General features: G+C 41.9%; 1 long non-coding RNA gene across 1 annotated transcript in view; it reads left to right on the forward strand.

The window, feature by feature from the left end:
• The window catches only part of LOC109679257 (uncharacterized), a 33,099-nt gene extending 15,350 nt beyond the window's left edge, over nt 1-17,749 (forward strand). Inside the window, exons 2-4 of the long non-coding RNA XR_012446019.1 lie at nt 15,687-15,926; nt 16,510-16,692; nt 16,831-17,749. This is a non-coding gene — a long non-coding RNA (uncharacterized lncRNA). The remainder of the gene's footprint in view (nt 1-15,686; nt 15,927-16,509; nt 16,693-16,830) is intronic.
• Nucleotides 17,750-22,613: the final 4,864 nt, after the last annotated feature.

Consider the following 22,613-nt stretch of genomic DNA (forward strand, 5'->3'; position numbering starts at 1 on the left):
CAAAAAAGTGCTGGGGTATAACTCAAACAGTAGAGTACCTACCTAGCAAGTGAGAAGCTCTGAGTTCAAACTCCAGTACTGCCAAAAAAAGAAAAAACAAGAAAAGAAAAGGTATAACTGGCAACTGTTGGTGTTGCCTAGATTTGAGAGTAAGGAATAGGAATTAAGTCTGATCTCACGTTTGGGGATGACAGGGAGGATGGTGGCACTATTTATTGAGACGGGAAAATAGATTTGGGTTAGGAATGGGTGGTAGAGAGTCTAGAGGTGGGAGATGTGAGGAGTTCAGGTTTGACTGTGTTGTAGTCACACAAGGTGACCAGGTAGTGAGAAATCAGAGTGAAGTGGAGGAGTAACAGGGAAGTGCTGCAAAACTTAGACGAGCAAAGGATTATGGGAGAGTGAAGCAAAAGTATGTGTTTTAGAAGCATAATTGGGCAGTGAGGAGGACCAATAACAATTTCCAAGACTGAGGAGTGTGGAGATAAGGAGATAGTTCCTCTAACAGCCTGTGGGGCAGGCAGTGTCTTTAGGAGCTGCCAATGGCTTAGAGCAATAGGATTTTATTGTCTCACAGGTCTGGGGGCTTGAGGTAAGAAATCAAGGTGTCTTCAGTGTCACCTGCAACATGGAGGGAATCCTCTGTGCCATTTCCTAGTTTCTGGTGACTCGGCAATCTTTGGTGTTCCTTGGTTTCTACATGCATTACTCCAGTCTTTGCCTTTGTCATTACATGCATTTTCCTTTTGTGTCTGTAAATCCATATGCTTTTCTGATCAGACCAGTCATATGGGATTAGAGCACTGTGCTGTTCCAGTATGAGCTCATCTTAACCACTTACACCTGCAAAGAAGTAAGACCACAAATAAGTTAAGTTCAACCTCATATTTTGAGGTACTGAGGTACTAGGGTTAGAACTTCAACATGTTCTTTGTTTTCGGTGGTACTGGAGCTTGAATTCATGACCTCACACTTGTTAGGCAGGTGCTCTATCACTTGAGCCATGCCTCCAGCCCTTTATGCTTTAGTTGTTATTATTTTTTTAAGATAGGGTCTTGTGTTTTTGTCTAGTGCCAGCCTCAGAGTGCAATCCTCCTACCCACACCTTCTGCGTAGCTGGGCTGCACCACCATACCCAGCTCATTTGTTGAGATAGCTTCTCACTAACTTTTTGCCCAAATTGGCTTAAAACTGTGATCCTCCCAATCTCCATCTTTTGAGTAGCTGGACTTGTACACAGGAACCACCACTCTTTTTTAGAGGACAAATTCCACCCATAACAGGGAAGACACATTTTTGAGCTCAAGGAGAAAACAGAGGAACCTTCTGTAGAGGAACGTTCTGGGAATTTTGTTGGCCCAGGTTCCAAAATGTCCAGATGAAATAGTTGAGTGTGGTGGTAGTGGGTGGTGGTGGTTCTGGTCAGACGAGAGGGAAGAGGAAGAGCTAACTGATGTTCTGGGTGATAAGATTGATAGAAACATGAGGCGTGAGGAACCAAATGAAGCTCTAGTTTGAGGATAGCAATGATGAACTTGGCCTGGTGGCAAAAACACACTCTACACCAAAGGAACACCAAATGGAATATCTGTGGTTGCTTTGCCTGGTCATTATCTCTTATTGATTAACCTTTAGCAGGTTTTCAGAGTGTTTTGTACTGTGGTTGAGTTTTCCTAAAAGTTGTCCTTGTCACTATTTTTGTTCTTTTAATTATTTTCCTCTTGCTGCTTCTGACAATGGGGAGCAAATATAGTTTAAGAGGCACTTCTGTGATCATAGCTTCTTTATTTTCTTTGGGATTTTGAAGGATTCTTCTATTCCCAAAGAACCCAAAAGTAAATTCAATGAATAACCTTTTTATTGTTTGAGAAAACCTTCTCTATTTACTCCTTTTTATTATCCTTATGAATTCCAGAATGATAGTGTGCAAGGAAAAATATGTTAGGTCAAAAGGCTGTTACCATATTGTAAAAACATCCTAAGTATGGGCCCTGTATTGTTTGCTTTTCTAGAAAATTCTATTCCCTTGTGAACAACAAGGAGAGCTAAGGCTCTGGCTATTGATCTGCCCTTTACTTGCCTGTGCTCTTTTGTTGAAAAATTTCTGAATTATAGCTCTAGATGCTTTATATCCTATTTGATCAATTTTCATGAAAGATTATATAAATATCTCTGATATAGTTTCATAAAAAGAATCCCCTACCCAGGTTTACAGATTTAAATACCAGTACAGGAAGACGTGTTCATTAAATGATGTTTGGTGGAAAAAAGAGAGCCTGGTTAGCATTCCATAATACTAGGTGCAGAGTATGGTGATGAATGGAGTGGCACTGATTTAGAGTTAAGATCTTTTATTCTTTCATGCCCAATGACCTAACTTCTTTCTGCTAGGCCCCACCTCTTAAAGGTTCCATCACCTCCCAATAGTGCCATAGGCTGACAAGCAAGCCTTTAGCAAATGAGTCTTTAGGAAACATTACAGATCCAAATTATAGCATTCATAAAAACTATAAACAATGAAGTTGGATAGCTTCCAGGTTGGTGAACACATCCATTCCACGGGAACAGAAACTCTTGCACTCAGATCCTTCTGGATGTTGTCCCATGTATCTCCTCATCTGGCTATTCCTTTGGGTCTTTTATGATATCATTTATATTAGCCAATAAACACGATTTCCTGCACTTTATGAACTCATATAGCAAATTACTGAACCTGATGAGGGGATCGTGGCCAAGCCAGACTGAAATGTGGATCATCTGGGGATCCACTACTAATACCTCCTGATTTGTAGCCAAGGCAGGTGGAAGTGTGGATAACCTGGGAACCACTTCTTGCAAGTAACATTTGAAGTGGGAGCAATCTTGTGAGATTAGCCCTTCCTCTGTAGGGTATTCACTAACTCTCAGGAGTTAGTGTCAGAGTCAAATCATAGTACATCCAGCTGGTGTCCACACAGAACTGGAAAGTTGCCTAATGAGGAAACCACATACATTTGGTATCAGAAGTGTTGCGAGCAGAGAAACATTTTCTCTTTGCGCCCACCAAGAGTGAGGGCCAAGATTCAATACTGGTGGCTTTCTAGTTTGTGGTTTCTGCCTTTGAATTCTGTGAAATACAGGTACCACCTCATAATAAATTCTTACATTTTTGTTCATGCAGATAAAGCAGGTTTTATTGACTTGTACTCTAAAACGCCTTAACTAAGACACTATTGTAACTTTTCTTTCTTCTTCTTTTTAGTGCAGTAATTTTTTTTTCCAATCTGGAGATTGGACATGCAAATCAGACTCCCAAGAGGAGCTGACTTATTAATTTCCATGCTGAGTAAGTGCCAGAGGGACCAGAATCCTCCTGCTCACAGGTCAGCCTATTCTCTCCCAGTAGGAAAACCTACACGGGGAGCCAGATTATAATAAGAAGGCTGCTTGATGAGCACAGACAGAAGCAGATAATTAGGGGATCTGAGCAGACATCTCCAAGTGAGGAGGGCTGGAGGCACTTTCCCCACTTTCAGGATGTACCGAACCTGCTAAATAGTATATGTGTGTGATTGCGCTAGGGCGCCCTTGGAAATATAGCTCAACTCACTAAAACCAGCTCACTCATAAGCCAAGTCAGCTAATGAGCCATTTATCTAAAATTAGTAGTTATCAGAATATTTCATGTGTGATGGAACGGCTTTCACAGCTTTCTGTGTATTTTTCCCCTAAGGTGACTGGTGACTGTTTTATGTGATACAGTTCTTCCTCCTTTTCTCTTTCCTTTTTCCTCTCCTCTCCTCACCTTTCCTCTCTTCTTCTCACTCCCTTCTTCCTACCCACCCTCCATTTCTCCTTCCTGCTTTCTTTTTTGTCCTTATTTCAAAGGTATTTTTGCTCACATATCCAAGGTTGTCCACCTCCCCACCTTCATTCCTACCTGCCTCATCTTCTCCCAGAGCTCAATCAAGACTTGGAGGTCTTGAGAGTTGAGCCAGGCAGTCATAAGCCAGAAACAGTGCCAGATGTAGAAAATGGGTGGAGCAAATCTAAAATAGTGTGTGTGTGGGGTAGGACTGTGGGGTGGTGGGGAAGCAGAAGGCCAGGAGTCAGACAGTCCAGACCAAAGACCAAAATAGTAGGATCAAGGTCATTAGCTAGAAGTCAAACAGGGGTCCAGAGTGGGATAAAAGGCTGGACTGCCGGAGAAGAGGCTGGAAGTCAGCAAGGAGAGGGTAACAGGTGTTTGGTATTTCTATTGCTTATGAACTGTCTTACAATTTTCTACTTCTCTAAAATTGCAGTATGCACCTTTTGGAAAAATCTGTACAGTATTGAATTTGCATAAACTTAGAGTTGCTTAACTCAGGGGGATTGCTTTGTTTATGAATCATCAACTTTTTCTTTTTTAAGCTTCTCCTTCCTGCTGCTTGCTGTCTGCTTCCCAGAGTTTTGTGTCATAAGTGTCATTATTAAGCAAATTGCCCCAAATCCACTGCTGCTGTAAGACATTTCTGTATTGGCAGCAAGAATGAAAAAACAAGACACATTCATCTGAAACTATTAAGCCCCATTGCTCTTCATATTTTCTGATAGCTAAGTGATGAAATAATATTAACCCACATATTATTATTATTTTTTTTGCTGAGACTGGAATTTGAATTCAGGGCTTTGTACTCGCAGAGCAGGCGTTCTACCACTTGAGCCACACCTCCAGTCCATTTTGCTCTGGTTATTTGGGAGATGGAGGTCTTATGAAATATTTGCCTGGGCTGGCCTCGAACCTCAATCCTCCCTATCTCAGCCTCACAAGTAGCTAGGATTACAGGTATGAGCCACCAGCTCCTGCTAAGAACATACTCTTACAGGAATTAACTGAAGTTTCATGAGAACTACTTTAATCTATCTGAACACAGTGCCTCCAGGGACCTAGCTACTCCCTTAGACACCTCCCACTAGGCTCCATCTTTCAAAGTTTCTACCACCTGACGCCAACATGGTGGGGACCAAGATTCCAGCACAAGAACAAACCATATCCAAACCATAGCCCACTCTGAGTACAGCCCTGCTTTTTGTCATCGTGTTAACTGTCTTTCTCTTTGTCCTCCTTTCTTCCTCTTAGATATGCTCTGGTGGTAATGAGAGGCCCACCCAGGTAATCCACAGTCATCTCCCCCATTTTGAGGTAGTTAATTTAATCACATATGCACAGTTCTTTTTACATACAAGATAACATATTCCCAGGTTCTGGGAACTGAGACACAGAGTAGGAGCTATTATACTCTTTTGTGATATTTGACCTATCCTAATAGTAATATATAAAACATTAATAAAATAGAACTCAGAAAAATGTATCTTGTAATTTCACTATTGAGAGATAAACATAGTGAATATTTCCTTCTAACTTTAACATGAATCGTTTTTGCATAGTCATAATCACATTCTGAAAATATTATGTAAAATCACATACATAATCATATTACATAAAAATTTTGAGATTCTACTTTTTCTCTAAATATAATAGCTCATTTTCCATGCTATACATAGACAGAGCAAATATTTTTTGTTGACTATAATATTGTGTCAAGTCAATATAAAATATTTTTCCTAAGCTTTCTTTTATTTTTGGAAATTTAACTTGCCTTAATTTTTTGACATTTTAAATAATCCTTTGACAAATACTTATGCTTATGATTATTTTCTTCTTTATAAGTTTTTCTTTAGGATAGATTTCCAGATGTGGAATGACTGTACCAAAAAGGTTATTTATTTATTTATTTTTTTACAGCAAATGTTTTTCAGAGAGTTTATAGCAAGTTTTAGAACCACATATATGTGACTATTTTACTGTTTTTCTTACAGCTCCAAATTAAAAAAAATATCATCAGTAAATCAGGAAGGTGGAATATTTATCTTTTGTTTTAACTTGCATTTATTCATTTAAAAGGAGATCAAATATTTTTTCATAGGTTTATTTGTAAGCTAGTTATAAATCTTTGATGAATTAATGATTTGTGTCTTTCACTTTTGGGGGTAAAAATGCTTTTTAAATTAATTTTTCTAAGAGCTATATTTTTAAAAACGTTATTTATTTATTTATTTTTAATTTTTTTTATTCATATGTGCATACAATGTTTGGGTCATTTCTCTCCCCTTTCTCCCCCCTGCCCCTTCCCCCTCCCCCCTCCCCCCTCACTACCCAGCAGAAACTATTTTGCCCTTATCTCTAATTTTGTTGAAGAGAGAGTATAAGCAATAATAGGAAGGACCAAGGGTTTTTGCTAGTTGAGATAAGGATAGCTATTAAAAACGTTTATTTAATGTTTGTGACACTTGCTACACTTATTTTCTCTTGTTTTAATACTTTCTTACTATGTAGAAGTTTTAAATTTGTGTATGGTTTATCTATTCACTTCCCTCCCTCTTTTTCTTCTTTGATTATTTAAAAATCCTCCTATCCCAATGGTTGAATGTGCAGTAAATTTAATATTCTTCTAGGTTTTCTTGCAGTTTGAAAAGTATCTTTTTAATCCATCTGAAATTATATGGGTACAAAATCTGTGGAGAGGCTTTGGCTACCTGTTTAAATTTGCCAAGAGGAAGAGACTCATTTGCACTTCTGAGTTCTCTGCAAAGAGCCACTTGCCTTTTCTTCCTCATATAAAAGAAAGATAAATAAGAGACTTATCCTAACAGGAAAGTGTGACATGCTGTGTTGTTTCCTAGTCTAGGGAAAAGTTCTCTCATTATCTATGTCTAACTTCTCTTCTGATTGATATTTTAGCTTAAAATTGAGACAGAAGTAGCTTTCGGTAATTGACTTTGACTGAAAATGCACAAAAGTGAACAAAAAAGTCAACTTTTAAAAAGTGGTAGAAACTATTCCATTAGATACAAAGTTTGTTACATTTCTGGAGGAGTTGGTTTAGTAAATTAAGCCATAGTAGACAGTCTTTCCTCTGGAAGGGATTTTTTTTCCTTTTTTTGGTGGCACTGGGGTTTGAACTCAGGGCCTCATGTTAGCTAGCCAGGCACTCTACCACTTGAACCACTCCACCATTCCACAGTCTTTCCTCTGGACAATAATGGAGTACTTGTCCTGGCCAGTGGAAATAAAATGGGGAGCTAGATATGGAATTTTAAGTTTGATAGTAGTCACATTAAAAAAAAACCAAAAAACAAATAGGAATAGGTAACCCAATAAAAAAATCCTCATTTCACTGGGAGCATGGCTTAAGTAGTAGAGTACTTGCCTAGCAAGTGTCAGGCCCTGGGTTTAATCCCCAGCAGTGTAAAAAAAGAAAATCATTTCAACACATAACCTATGCTAGAATTATTAGTAAGGTAGCTAACTTTTTTATTCTTTTTCACACTAAGTCTTTGAAGCCCAGTGTGTGTGTCACACTTAGGGCACATCTCAGTTTGGAGTCACCTCATTTCAAGTGCTCTGTAGGTGCATGTGACTAGAGGCTGCCCTTGAACAGGCCGATCTAGACAGGGACACATTTTTGGCTGCTTCACTCTCCTTTTCCTAACTCCATGCTGAATAATGTTTGCCAAGGGTCTAATACAATTGATTAGTTTTTGGTGTTGCATGGTAGCAATCTTTTTTTTTTTTCTTTTATGTGGTATTGGGTTTGAACTCAGAGCCTCAGGCTTGCTAGGCAGGTGCTCTGCCACTTAAGCCACTCTGCCAGCCCTGTTTTGTGTTGGGTTTTTTTGAGATAGTGTTTTGTGAACTATTCCCAGGGTTGGCTTTGAACTTCGATCCTCCTAATCTCTGCCTCCTGAATAGCTGGGATTACAGGCATGAGCCACAGGCACCTGGTTGCAATCATTTTCAACATAACTCTTTCTACAGAATTCCGTGTTTCCCAATTCTGGGGCCATGAAAGACAGACAATCTCTTGGCTACTGCTGCAGACAGTGAGTCACCTTGTCACTCTGCCTCTGTCTCTTTCTGCCTCTGCTTTTCTCCTTCCACTCATTCTTTTAGAATGAAAATAGCTTTATTACTTTTGTTTTTTTGCAGCACTGGCAGATTGAACTCAGGACCTTGTGCGTGCTAGGCAAGCACTACAACCACAGCCCTTTTGGTTACTTTATTTTTCTGATTAAAAAAGTAATAAATATATGTTAACTTTTTTTTTTTTTAAAGAATCAGGCACTCAAAAGGAAAAAGAAAATGTAAACCAACTGTAGCTTATTACATAAAACTTACCATCAGCAGTCTTTAGGTAGGTCTTCTTTTAGTATTGCAAAAATGTATTTATGAAAATAGAATCATAAATCATAGTATCCATGACACATTTGTATTAAATGGATACATTTGTATTAAAATGCTTTCCATGTTCCTCTTAGTGCGCTGTGTGCTAAGCTTGTACGGTGTTTATGTGACCTATCTCCTACTGTTAGACCTTGAGGCTCTTTCTAATTCTCCATTCTTACAGCAGTGTATCAGCAACCTTCCTCATACTTCTATGCCCAAGTATCTCATAGTTTTGTGAGAAGAAACTTCTAAAATAGGTCCAACTTGATAGGCGGGGCTAGATTGACCTTTAGAAAGCTTGCAAGATCAGGAGGGTGAAACAGGTCCTGCCTGGGGGGAGGGAGGAGTTAGTTCCAGTGGGAGAGGGGGAAAGGCAGGGAAAGGGGTATAGGAGAGTGAATATAGTGCAAATATTGTGTACACATGTATGTAAATGCAAAAGTGATACCTGTTGAAACTATTCCAAGACTGGGGGCAGGGAGGAATAAAGGAGAATGGTGGAGGGGGAGAATTCAAGTATGATGTATTTGATATATTGTAAGAACTTGTGTAAATGTCACAATGTACCCCCACCCAGCACAATAATAAAAAAAAGAAAAATGAAAGCTTATGCAAGTTACATTCCTTACAAGAGTTATGAGAATGTCTGTCACTATACTTCTTGCTGGGCACTAGACATTATCAATATTTTCTAATTGTATCTATTTTTATTTTGAATCATTCTAATTTTACTTTTAAAAATGTTTTAGAACTATCTTTGTTTTTCTTCTTGGCTGTACTGGGGTTTGAACTCAAGGCCTTGAGCCATGTCTGTAGCCCTTTTAGCTTCAGGTATTTTTTGAATAGGTCTTCCATTATGCCTGGGCTGGCCTGGACCATGGTCCTTCTATTTATGCTTCCTGTGTAGCTGATATGACACCTGTGCACCACTGTGCCCAGCTTTTTGTTGGTTGAGATGGGGGTCTCACTAACCTTGATCCTCCCAATCCCCACCTCCTGAGTAGCTAGGATTATAGGTGTGAGCTTCTGTGCTGGGTCCTAGAGGTATCTTTACGTTGATGGTGATATGTGAAGATGTTCCAAGTTTTGTATGCATTAAAGTGTAACTGAGTATTTCCAAATGAATTTGTGTTTGTGGAGGCATCTAACCTGGTGCAGCAAGCAGGATGGAGTTGGTAACCAACAACTTACCATCTGTTACTTGCTCATGATCTATACCCAGGACATTTCAGCAGGGAGTTCTGTGCATCGCAGACAGCAGGGGACTTAGGCTGACAGAGGTCCAATATTGGCACTTGTTTCTAGTATCACCTTAAAAAGAAGATCTAACAAACCATGCTGTGGATCATAAGGTGTCCACCTCAACAGGCACAGTCACTTCAACTCACATTTCATTTCCCAAAGCAAGGCCAAAGAATGCAACTAACTTCACAGGATACAGGGAAATGCAGACCCATGATATACCTGGCAGAATAGCATTCTCTAGTGATTGTCACATTTTGGAGAAAAAATTGCCGCTACCAGGCACATGTTATTGTTCAAATGCCACAGATAAGAAATCTGAGGCTGGGCTGGAGAGGTGGTACACGCATGGAATCCCAGCTACTCAGGAGGCAGAGGTAGGCATATCTTGGTCTGAGGCTGGCATGGGCAAAAGCATGAGACCCTATCTGAAAAACAAACTAAAAGCAAAAGGACTAGAGTATGGCTCAAGTGGTATAGAGCCTGCCTAGCAAGCAAGCAGCCCTGAACTCAAACCCCAGTATTGCCCAAAACAAAACAAAACAAAACAAAATACAAAAAGACCCAACAATAAAACCCTGACCCTGAGACTTTAAGACATAGCTCAAAGTCACTTAGTAAGTAGGACATTAAATTGCCTTGAGAGTGTAATTTAGGTTTATCTTATTTAAAACACATGCTCTTTGCACTGCATTATCTTTTTAGAACATCTTTTTTTTTTTGGTGGGATTAGGGTTTGAACCCAGGGCTTTGCCCATGCAAAGAGGTGCTCTACTGTTCAAGTCATGCCTCCAGTCCTACGTTGTCTTCTTCAGAGCATCAGCAACATTTCTAAGCTCAGCTTTTGGGACCCACATCTCCTTGTAGTCAAGCATTGATATGGGCCCTTGAAGTCTCTGAGCTGGTTTTGTGTTCCTGGTTTTATCAATCAGCATATCACACCCATCACTGTGCTTTGGCCTCGACAGGCCCTCCTGCTTCCCATCTGACAAACTCTGGAGTCACTTGTGCTGTTGTGACAACCATTCCACAAAGGGGCCCACTGTGATAGTCTCCACATGAGGCATATATTTTGATCCATCATCTGTAATTATAGCAGTGTCATTGCTTGGAGGATGTTTTCCTGCAAAGGAGGTCCAAAGAACATTATCTTGAACAACTCTGGAGGTCGTGATAAGGAACCAGCTAGTCATGGGTGTGCACTTTGTGTTTGAACAATAATATTCTGAGAGAAAAACAGCTAAAACTTGTGGAGAATCCATTGTGAGTCACTGTGCTAAGCATTTTAATATGTTTGTCATTATTTATTCTTCACAGTAGCATGCTGAGGGATATATTTCTGATTCAGAAGTATAATTGTCCAATGAAAGGACATGCAAAGTAAAAACAAAAAATCTGGTCTCTGTTCTGACTTCCCTTAATTACTCTCATAGAGAGTTTATCAGTTTCTCCAGGGCATTTGTTTTAGTTTTTGGCAGTACTGGGATTTGAACTCTGGACCTTGTGCTTCCTAGGCAGATGCTCTGCCACTTGAGCCACCCCTCCAGATCCTTTTATTTTAGTTATTTTTTGGATAAGGTCTTTACCTTTTTTCCTGGACTGGTTTTGAACTGTGATCTTCCTACTCTCCACCTCCCAAGTAGTTGGGGTGACAGACATGAGGCGTTGTGTCTTACCTCTGCAGGGCATTTATAATTTCTAAGAGGTGTGCTTGGCTGTTGTCCCTGGAGAATTTGGAAATAGATATTTAACTCAAGAATCTATCACTTAGTATATACAGAACATGTTTCCAAAAGTGGGGTTGTTAGAGGAGCCTGAGGGAAGAGGGAAAGAGAAAAGAATGGTAGAGGGTGAACAATATTGAAATACATCACATATGTGTAGAATAAGACATAACGAAACACACTGAAAACTGCTGAACAATACAGGATGGGGGAAAATTTTGAGGACGAATAGTGGAGCAAGTTATACTGATTTAAGCACAATGTATTTATAGGTAAAATACCAGGGCAAAATCCCCACTGAACAATGAACACTTAAACAATGAAGTTTAGGAATGTAAAACAGGTCATGTTAAGGAGAGGGCACTAGTAAGAGGGGAGGGAAAATGAAGAGAGTAAAGAAGGTGAATATGGTTGACGTACTGTCTATACAAGTATGAACATGGAACATTGAAAACTACTGAAGGCACTTTAAGAAGGGAAATAAGGTAGGAGGGAGAATAATGGAGGGGATTGACCAAGTCAAAGTATAATACATGTATGTTTGGAACTGTTACAAGGAAATCCCCTGTATAGCTATCACATACTAATAAAATGGTTTTTTTTTTGAAAAAAAAAGTGTGTCATTTAGGACTCTTTATGCCAGTAACAGAAAACTCAGCTCATCTTAGCTTAAGAAAAAGGTGGGAGGATTTACTCACTTAATGCAACTTAAAGAACAGAGATAGGATGGTATGGTTTGATCCAGGAGCTCAAAGAATACCAAGAATCCTAAATTTCACTCTTTTTTTTTTTCTATTAGCTCTCCCTTTGTTGTCTTCACCTTTCAAGCTCACACTGATGACAAGAAAGCTCCTGACAGCATCAGTCTTTTGTCCTCTCACATTTAAATCCAGTAGAAGAGATGATGTGATTGTCAGCAGTCATAAGGTTTTTACCTCATCTCATTGGCTGTGATTAGGCCAATTGGTCAGGGCTGAGTCAATGGCCATGTCTGGAATCAGGGAGGTGGTATCTCTCTTTTTGCTATGGACAGTCACATCCAGCTTTACTAGGGTATAGTTAAAAATTAGAAATTGTTTATATTTAGGTGTAAATTTTTTATCTGAGACAGGGTCTCACTATATAGCCCAGGCTGGCTTTGCATTTGAGATCCTTTTGCCTCTGCCTCCAGAGTGCTGGGATTACAGGTGTGTGCCACCACATATGTAGAAATACATACATACATACATGTGACATATGTATAATATACCTATATACAGACACACACATATATAAATGATCACTATAATCAAGTTATTTTACATATGCATCAGTGACACAGTTACCATTTACCATTTGCATGAGTGTGTGTGCGTGCACTTACATGTGTTGAAGACATTTAATGTCTACTCACAGTTCAAGTATACAATACGTTCTTGCTAACTTTAGTCACCATGCTGTGACTAATTTATCTTGCACAATCGAAACATTGCTCCTAATAATTACTCTCACGTGTTTATTGCCTCACTCACCTTCTGGCAACATAACTAACATAACCATTCTATTCTGTGCACCTGTGAGTTTAAACTTTTTAAGATCCTGCGTGTAAGTGGGATCATACAAAGTGCTTGTCGTTCTGTGTCTGGCTTATTGCACTTAACATACTGTCCTCTAAGCTCATCCATGTTGTTGCAAATGGCAAGATTTTCTTCTTTTTAAAGGCTGAGTAATATTACATTTTCATATATGCATACACTGCATTTTCTTTGTGCACATTCACTTCTGAGAACAAGGGCGAGGGTGATTCCAGTGAGGAAAATCAGGGTGCAGTTGCCAGAAAAAAGTTAACTGTGTCCGGCATGATGAAAACAACAGAAGAAACAGTACTTCCTGTCCTCCTCCTCAGAGTAGTTTATAGTATGAAAATGTTCTGGTGTTATGAAAGCTGAACTCACAAATCTTCTGCAGGATAAAGAACAGTGCTCTTTAGAAGGTAAACATTTACGCAATAACTACAATGAAACATGAAAACTTTCCATTTTTCATTAGCTGCTAGAAATCTTAAAGCTGTAAGTGTCCAATTAGACTCCCTCTTCCCAAATTCTTGCTATCATTATTTATCTTATCCTTTTTAAAAGCTTAAGACATAGAAAAAAAAATTAACGTTCTTGCAGAAAAACTGAGGAATAAAGAAAAACCCAGTGATAACCAGTGTAGGTTGTTTTATTCTTGTATTGGTGCAATAAGCTTCCCTCATGTGCAAAATTGGGAAAATGCTGCCCATGCTATCTGACTTTTGAAATCTAAAATATACTGTGAGGAATTTACCATATCTTTAGACAATTACTATCATGATTGTTTGCTATTTGCCTAATGGAAACACTACAATTTACTTATATATAGCCCTGCTTTTCTTCCCCCCTAGTTACATAAAGACAGGATAGCAATGGACATCCTGTGGGCACCTGAAGTTAATTCTTTGGAATAAATTTTAGAAGTAGATTTTTGTCCAAGGAAGGCTGAGCTACCACATACAGGTTTTAAAATAGTTGCTAGAGAAATGACAGAAATACCAGTAGCGCATTGCTATTTTGCATAGAAACATTAAGCTATCATAGTAGACATTTAGTAGTTTTCCGGGAAGGTCACAGACAGTTAAGCTGTTCTTAAAAAGTCATTTGACAGTTCTGATTTTCCATTTACTTTCTCATTGAATGAACAAAAGGCATCCCTCCACCCATGGTTATTGCTATATGCCTAATATGACTTTAGGCCATTAATACTGTATGACCAAGGTTCAGAGGGAGTGCCTTACTATGGCTGGAGAATTACCCAGAGTAAGAATCAGGGCAGACTTCCTGGAGAAGGGAGAGCTTGGTTAGAAACTGTTGGGTGCCATCAAGTAGTCAAGGAATGAATAGATTGTACACTTCACAGAGGCAAAAATCATTTGGGGTACCTTGCCATACATCAGTGTAGCATAATTCGATTGTTACACAAAAGGAATAAAAATCAGTAAACTGAAAACCTTTACTCCAAGTCATTTACAATGCCATTTCCCCCTCAGTGAACACGATGATATTTTGACCAAGGAGGGCTGACCCTACAAAGAGGCCTTGTTCAAAGTTTATAATATCCAGATGCACTTCCTCTGTGCTAGGCTGACCCAGATGCTTTTTTATTAAGGAATGAGATGGATATTTTAGCACATGAAGGACTGCTCTTTGTTTACATTTTTTCTCTTTGGAGAGCATTGCCAAACAATGTCCAGGTACAACCTGAATTGTTTTTCAGTTGGTTTCCAAAGGTGGGAATGATCTGGAAGTTCAAGTAGTGTAGGATACCCTAGCTAGAAAGGCTTACTTAGTCTCAGTGGGTAAATACAGAAGTCGTTTGCCTGAAGCTTGTTCTGCCCAGTTCTGTGCACACTCACTAGCTCCTCTGATTTCCTCCCTGGGGAAGAAATGGGAGTGTCCCCTCTTGGGATGGGAAGTCCCAGTGGGCTAACAAGAATACTGTGCTGGGCATAGAGGAATGATTACAGAACTCTGGCATGCCCCTCATGCTCCATTTGCTGTGAGAAGTATATGCAGGTGAGGGTTTAGGGTCATGAGGGCAGAGCCCTCAGGAATGGGAGAGTGACTTCGTGAGAGGTTGAAAGGAGAGCCTTGGTCCCTTCTCCCTTCCACCATGTAAAGTTGCTGCCATAAGGCATCATCTTTAACCCACAGATGTGTTGCCCGTGGACTCCGAGGGCTAGCTGAATAATCTCTGGAATATGCACACAGATTTGGGATGACTACAGTGCAGGATTAGCCACAATTGTATAATCCCATTGACTTCCCATTTAAAGGAAAAACAAATATCACTAATGGCCTGGAAAGTGTAGGGGTGAGAGAGTGTTTGGTCCACTTAGAATTTGTCCAGGGTCTCCCATCCCTTCTCTGACAAGTGAAATCAGTCACTAAAGAAATATGATAGCTCCAGTGTGGTGGCACAGGAGGAGGAATGACATCTGAGACTGGCCCCAGGCAAAGGTATCTGAAAAACAAACTAAAAGCAAAAGGACTGGGGTGTGGCTCAAGTGGTAGAGCACTTGCCTAGCAAGTAAGAGGTCTTGAGTTCAATCCCCAGTACCTCCAACAAAACAAGACAAAGCCCCACAAAATACTGTCACTTGTATTACAATGGCTCCAGAAATATTGCTGCGAATGGGTCATTTGAAGGTACAGCTAACAGCGTCCAGACAGATGGAGAGCATGGTTTTAGATGACTGCTTCTATTATTTGAAGTTCCCCTGGGATAAATACTAGTGTGGGATCAATAGCAGTGCCATTTGGCCACAGTGTTCTTAACTTTATGTGCTACAGGTTTCAAGAGCCAGCTTAGCCCAATCCAGAGTACCCTGCCAGTATGATCTCTGATGATAAAAGTGATCATACACAGGCCACAGACTGAGCAGCCTCTAGAATAAGATTTTGTCTGTCTTTAAGATCCTCATGTGAAGTGCGGGACCTCTGTGCTGTTTATTCTGAATCCCCAGCACCTGACCTGCAGCAGTCCTGGCCCACAGTAGGTGTCAACATCAGCTGGAAGGATGAACAGATGGACAAATGCAGCCAGACCAGGACCAGCCCCAGCTGTCTCCAGTCCGCATGTCTGGTGTTCATGGGTACATGGTGCCAGAGTTCAGCAATGAAGGACAATGTGACAGAGGCTTCCAGGGTGCACAGGTTATAAGCTTGGGCTTTGGAGTCAGACATATGTGGGTTCTAAATTTGCTCTGCCTCTTGTTAGTTGTGTGACCTCAGACCAATCACTTGATCTTTGAACTTCTGTTTCCTCACATATAACATGGGTATAATAAAATCTACCTCATTTGGCCATCAGGAGAACAAAATCAAATAGTGCCTATAAAAAGTTTAGGTAAGTCCTTGGTAAGTGATCAACAAATGGGCCCATCTGGGATCCTGAACATCTATAGATGTAATGCCCAGGGAGTTAGTTTGGAGGAATGGAACACATCACTGTTTCTAGAGGAGGTGGTGGCTTCTGGACCCCAAAGTCAGCCAGTGTAGAGGTCAGTGCTCAGTGTTATCCTGGCAGGCATGTGGGCTCCCTACATGCATGGGGACAAGTTAAGGACAAGGCTATGATGAGGTCACATTGAGCCACCTATAGACCTGCTGGATTTTCAGGATACAAGTGATGGCTGAAATCATAGAAGATGAGGGATGGAAGGGAACCTTTGGTTCTGCTCTGGGCCTCAATTTGAAGAGGCTTCCCCATCAATCAAGGCATGTTTCTGCTTTGCAGGGATGGATCCTCTCTGCCAAGTGACTTTATGGGGGCCATCACGATTGTTAAATTTGATTCAGGCAAGATGCACCACTGGGCAAATTTTATTGTGAGTTCTCCATGCCAGGAACTCCTATAATCTGTTATTTGAGAAAGACCCAGAAGGTGGAGACACGAGCCAAGATCTGCCCTGTATGCCAGGTGGGTGATGATTCTGTTTGCAGAATTTTAGTTGCTCAAAAGTGACTTACGGGGCTGTAGGTGATTACTGAGCTGCACCCTTGGTAATCAGTCATTTACTCAACAAATACTCACTTCCCTTCCTTGCCTTCCTCCTAGGTGAAACCATAGCTGTGAGAGACCATGTATCTGGGCCTTCGCTGTCTCAGGAGCATGGAATACTTCTACGCAGATTTTTTCTTCCTAATTGCCGCCATCCATGTGAATGTCTCTGCATATGAGTCCCAGAGGGTAACTTTCTCATATTCCCTGACCTACCTTTGAGAGCCTGAGTTCAAATGCTGAGCAGGAGCCCTCAACAGAAGATTCAGGCTGCAATTGTTGTTTACCACCTTGAACATTAGCTAGTCTCACTCTAGTATGGAATTTAGATTGCAGTTCGTGGAAGAGGCTGAAGGTTTTAACAACAGCATTGTTTTTACATCTAATAGCTATGGAACTAGTCATACTCTTCTTCCTGTAATCTCTGTGGTGGCTCCGTGTAGTGTATGGGAATAAGTACAGCTAGAGGACGTCAGATCACAGTGTTCCTGGTCTATGAAGCAGTGAGCCACTCAGAGATGCTCTTTTTCTAAGGAGCCAGCGAGATGCATTGGTGATGAGCCCTGAATTGGAGGTCAGGATATTTGGGTTCACAATTCCAGCTCTGCCACTTCCCTGATAGGTGACTTCCCTGCCAGGTGGCTGTGTCAGGGCTGCTGCTTCCTTGGGTATAGAACAAGGGTTGTCCCTCAAGTTATTTCTAGCTCTGACATTCCACAAGACTTAGCTAGCTTTGAGTGCCATTCCAAATTCTGGAAACTAAGTAGTGACTGTTCAAGTGAGCACATCCTTGCAGACTTTGAGCAAGGGTGCCAGACAGTTGGCCCTGGATGGCCAAATCTCAGAACTATGGAATTTCACTCAACTGCAAAGTCCCCAGCACAACTTGTCACTGAGTGAAATTCTTCAACAGATAAGTTTATCATATTGGTGGTTTAATGACTTTTATTAAACAAATGCTCTTTGAAACCTATTAACAAACTGTGAGGTCCTGCTTTTTTTTTATCATTGTTGTCAGTAATAATAAAAATAGCACCAATTGCTTATTCACTTTGTATGATACACTGCTTTTATAGTGTGCTAAGCTTTACCTCATTGAATGTTTCCAATAGCCCTATTACTTTCCCTATTTTATAGATGAGAGGTTCAGAGAATTTCCCCAGGTCACACTGTCAGTAAGTGCATGCATTAGGATTTGAATCTGGCTCAGTCTGACTTCTGAGTATACTTTTTCTTATGGCTGGAAGTTATAGTGTCTTGTGGCACTTTGACCAGCATCTTTAGAATCAACACAGTTTTGCAAATTGTGCTGTGAGTAGAAGAGAGAGGAGAACTTGAACCTGGTCTTTACCTTTAAGATCTTCAGATCTAGGAGACAGCATGCCTGTAAATAATACAATGTAAACAATGAGTGGTTCAGGTAGTAAGCAGTAAGAACCAATAGTAAGGAAGTGCTCAGAGTCAGGAAGATCTGTAGGGATTCTGAAAAAACAGTAGTGACAAATTGGAACTTTATTTGAATCCCTAAGAATGGGGGTAAAAATATCTGAGGACAGGCTCTGAAAGAAAGGGTAGGGAAAGAGCCAAGTCCTGGAGATGGGAGTGTGCCTACAGTGTTCTCAGAACATTGGGCAGACAGGGCAGTTTGACATGAGTGGAGAATCTGTGAAGCAGGAGAGCGTATGGGAGGGAGACTTGGGCACTAAATAGGGTTGAAGTCTACTTTGTGAAAATTAAGCAGGTGCACACTCATTGTGTCTTCTGTGCAAAGCAAGAAATGAGTGATTTCTATAGTGATGTTAGATTGTTTCTGCTACATAAATATAGTGATTCAGACAGATGAAAACACAGTCACTTAGGTAGAACATCTGTAAATTCCACTACACACTCTAACATCCATTTGCTCACATTAATGGAGCTGCCTCTGCACTGCCCAGGTTAAGTGCTCCTGCACTTACTGGCAGGAATTGGGAGGAAACACAGGGCAATTAGAATAGGGGCATTATGGGTGACTGTTTTTCCCTTTTACTTTTTATCTTTTGGTGGGTCTGGACTTTGAACTCAAGGTCTTGCACTTGCTAAGCAGGCTGTATACCACCTGAGCCATGCTCCTAGACCTTTTTTTTTTTTTACCCTTTTAAAAGTCGACTTGAATGTTAGTGTTAAATTCTAATTTGATATTATTTATGAGTGCAGTCATGCTGGGACCCTCAGAACAATTCTGAATTGATTAACAAATAAACTACTTGCCCAGAAATTATTTTGGATTTTAAAATATTTATTAAAGAAAAATTCATAGCAAATCAAAGGAGATTGCTTGCACCATTCCTTTACCCACTTTCTTTGGTTACCTAAGGAGCACCTATTCATCCCTGAAAACCCACTCCGACTTCACTTTCTCTTTGGAGCCTTTCTGAATATCCTGCTCAGGTGTACTCCATTCCCCACACAAGTAGCATTCCATAGTTTAATATCCATAGTACCTTCTATTAGTAGGGAACAGTAGATCCGTTTTGAAGTCACTTGGGCAGTCTAAGAATTCTAGCTCCATTGCTTACTGGTTGTGTGACTCTGAGCAATTAAGTCAAACACCGGAGTCTGAGGAGCAGACGAGGCCTGAAATAAAATAATCTGCACAAATGCATATACAGTTTTTAGCATACATGTGCGCAGTGATTCCTTTCAGAACTACCCATTTCAGTGATCGCCTTTATTTCCAGTGTATTTGCTGCTTAGCAGGTTTTCTGTCCCACACGTCGGATGGCCGTGAGCTCGCAGATGGGATGGCTCTACTGGAAAGTTTGGGCTGCGGTTGAAGGCCTTCCCCTGGCCACCAACCGGTCCGGCGGCGAGGCTGGGACTATCACAGCAGCTGCGGTTCCGGCGTGCTGGGTGGGAGACTTGCGGGGGTGGGGGATAGAGTGGGAGGGGAGTTGGGTGGGTTGGGGGCAGGAGCGGGGCTCAGGGGCTCGGCGCACGCGCAAGGCTCACCGCTGGCCTCCCAGGAGTAGGAGAGGCTCCTAGATTTGGTTAGAAGGAACCCTGCGGGGTCTGGGCACCGCGGATGGGAGCACCCCTTGTCCATCCAGGCCGAAGGCCCCGCTAGGGAACCCGCGGTGTTTTTTTTCCCTTTCTTTTTTCCCGATGGCTCAGAGCTGGGTCGGCTTGGGGAGGAGGCCCCGGGGAGGGAGGGATGGCCAGGTAGTGTGAGGTGAGGAGCACTAATGAGGCTCGGGAGGCAGAAGCCTGGGCGACCCAAGTCGCCCTGGCCCGAGGGAAGGGCCCCAGGGAAGGCCTGGAGGCTCTGATGCAAGGAGGAGGGAGCCAGGGCAGCTGCCGACCTCCTTCGGGAGTGTGGGAAAGGCCAGGGAGGGGCGGAGGGGAGAGGCGAGGGTGAGGAGACCTGGGAGGGAGGGAGGGAAGGAGGAACTGGCCCCAAAGCAAAAGCGGTGAGGGGAGAGAAGGGCTTGGAAAGCCTAGAGAGAAAGTGGCTTGGAGACAATGCGGGAGGGCCGAGGGGTAGAAAGAATGCAGGGAGGAGAGCGAAAGGGAAGGAGGGATCGGGACTCTGAGCCAGAGGGGCAGAGAGAGGAAGGGAGCGAGCAGCTGTGGGGGCGAGGCTTGGCAGGAACCCCGGGAAAGAGGAGGCCAGTCCCTCTCGCATACTGCCAAATAAAAAGGCTCCACAAACATGGAAAGTGTGTTCTTTGGTCCTCTGTGGCTTGATTCACCGCAGGGTGAGGCTGGGCTCAGGGAACTGCAGCACACTTCTAGGTTGCAGACCTGAGGAAAGGAGTCCCAAGCCCCAGGGAAGGAGAGAAAGAGAGGGCAGTGGGGGAGGACGGAGAGAGCAGAAGAGGGAAACGGCTGGGGATCACAGATGGAAGGAGGCAGTGTTTGTTTATTCTCTGATTTATGGGACAAATATTTACTGAGCAGCTACAGTGTGCGGGACACTGCCCTAAGCTCCAGGAGCACAGACACAGCTTAACTTGGCCTCATGCTGTGAGCAGGCTAGTGGAGAGACGGATAGAAAGTCCACATGCCAGCACTGTGCTATGGGCCTTGCTTAACTGCTCCGTGCCTCAGTTTATCTGGAGCATCAGGTTTATTAAGAGCCTTACTCTATAGGGTTGTTGGAAGATTAACGAAATACTCTATGAAAAGTAATGAATTGGTTCTTGGCACAAAGTGAGCACTCTGAAAGAGTTTGTCTATGGGTATTTGACCTGCTGGGTTTTGAAGGAGAAGGCATTTGCCGAGTAGGAGTAGAAACTTCCAGGCAGAGGCCAGAGTTTTAAGAAGGTTAGCAGTGGTGAGGATGTTGTGGGGTTGATCATAGTGGTGCACACCCTGGGGGTGGTGAGAGGGCCTGGTAAATACTTAGATTCCCGGACCCCTCTTAGACCTACTAGATTTGGGTCTCTGGACAAAGCCTGGGAATCTGTACTTTAACTTGCTCCTCAGTTCCAAAATATCCCTTCCCTCCACTCAATCCCAGGGCTCTGTTCTATAGTTCAGGCCTTATGGTGTTCAGCTGTGCTGCAATAAATACCTCCTCATGGATCAGCCTATAATCTGATACTCCATCTATCACCTCCCCAAATGATGTCTCCTCTGTGAAGCCTTCCCTCACTGTCCAGGACAGAATCGATGGTTCGTGTGTCTGTTCCTGCTGTACCAAACACCCCTGAATTCTAGCAGTAGGAAACTGTATCATCCTTGTTGGTTCACGTGCTATGTCTCTCCCCATGCCCACCCCCACAAAAAGATGCAGACTTAGGGCACAGGTGGACCTAATTTATCTTTTATCCTCTAGCCTAACACATAGAGGGAATTTCAGGAAGGCTGCCTTCACCAATGTTTTTCTGTCTCTCTGGAAGATGCCAGTGAGAGAGAATCCTCTTATATACTCCTCCAGGGTGTCTAGGTTTTCTTCTGTTTTCTTTGGCTCATTAGGGCATACTTGGCAGTGAGACGATTTCCTATAGACAGAAGTTTCTGGGCAGAGTACACCGCAGGTCTCTGGTTAATGCAGATCAAGTTGTTCTTGAGGCACCTAGTAGGGTGAAGTGTTTTGGAATCCTAAGCTTGTTCCCACATTTCTCAGCTTATTCTATTTGAGATGGAGGTGGTGGTAGATGACCTCTTTCCAGAAGCTGGTTGGAGTCAAAACCAGGGTTATATAGCTTACAGTGACTCTGAAGATCAAGGATAAGAAGTCCTGGCCTGGAATTTTGTGTCTGTTCCAAGGTTCTAGACTCCAAAGAGCCACCTGTCTAAACTGAGTGTTTTATGTTTTCCTGGCCTTTGGTCAGCTGATAGGTTTGCACAGTTTCAGGGTCTCCTTCTGATGGTCTTCAATTGGCACCTGTTGTAGCGGTTCCAGTGAGGTTAGGTTCCAGAGAGGTTAGTGTTAAGTGTGTCTCCTCACATGCTATCTCTTTTAGTTCTCACAGAAACCCTGTACAGTAGGTGATGTTCTCCCATCCTTGACGCTGAGGACACTGGAATACAGAAGTTACGAAACATGCCCAAGTTCCCACAGCTAGTAGGTGGTAGAGCTGGGTTTTTAACCACCATGGCTCCCACACAATTGAATTCCTCCTCATCCCATTTCATCACATTTTTTGGGGGTGTAGTATTGACTATCACTGAAGAGAACAATTACAAAAACCTTGAAAGAACATGGAAAATGTAAGGACCTGATTTTCATTGAAAAAAAAGAAGGATGCTCCATGGAGTGGGTGCTGTGGTGTAATTGTCAGAAAATATTTAAGAGAAGGAACAGATATAAATATAGTTTTCTCAGCATAATTGCAGGTGAACTTTAGCTCATT

The sequence above is a fragment of the Castor canadensis genome, chromosome 1 (genome assembly GCF_047511655.1).
Source record: "Castor canadensis chromosome 1, mCasCan1.hap1v2, whole genome shotgun sequence".
In the NCBI taxonomy this organism is placed as follows: Eukaryota; Metazoa; Chordata; class Mammalia; order Rodentia; family Castoridae; genus Castor; species Castor canadensis.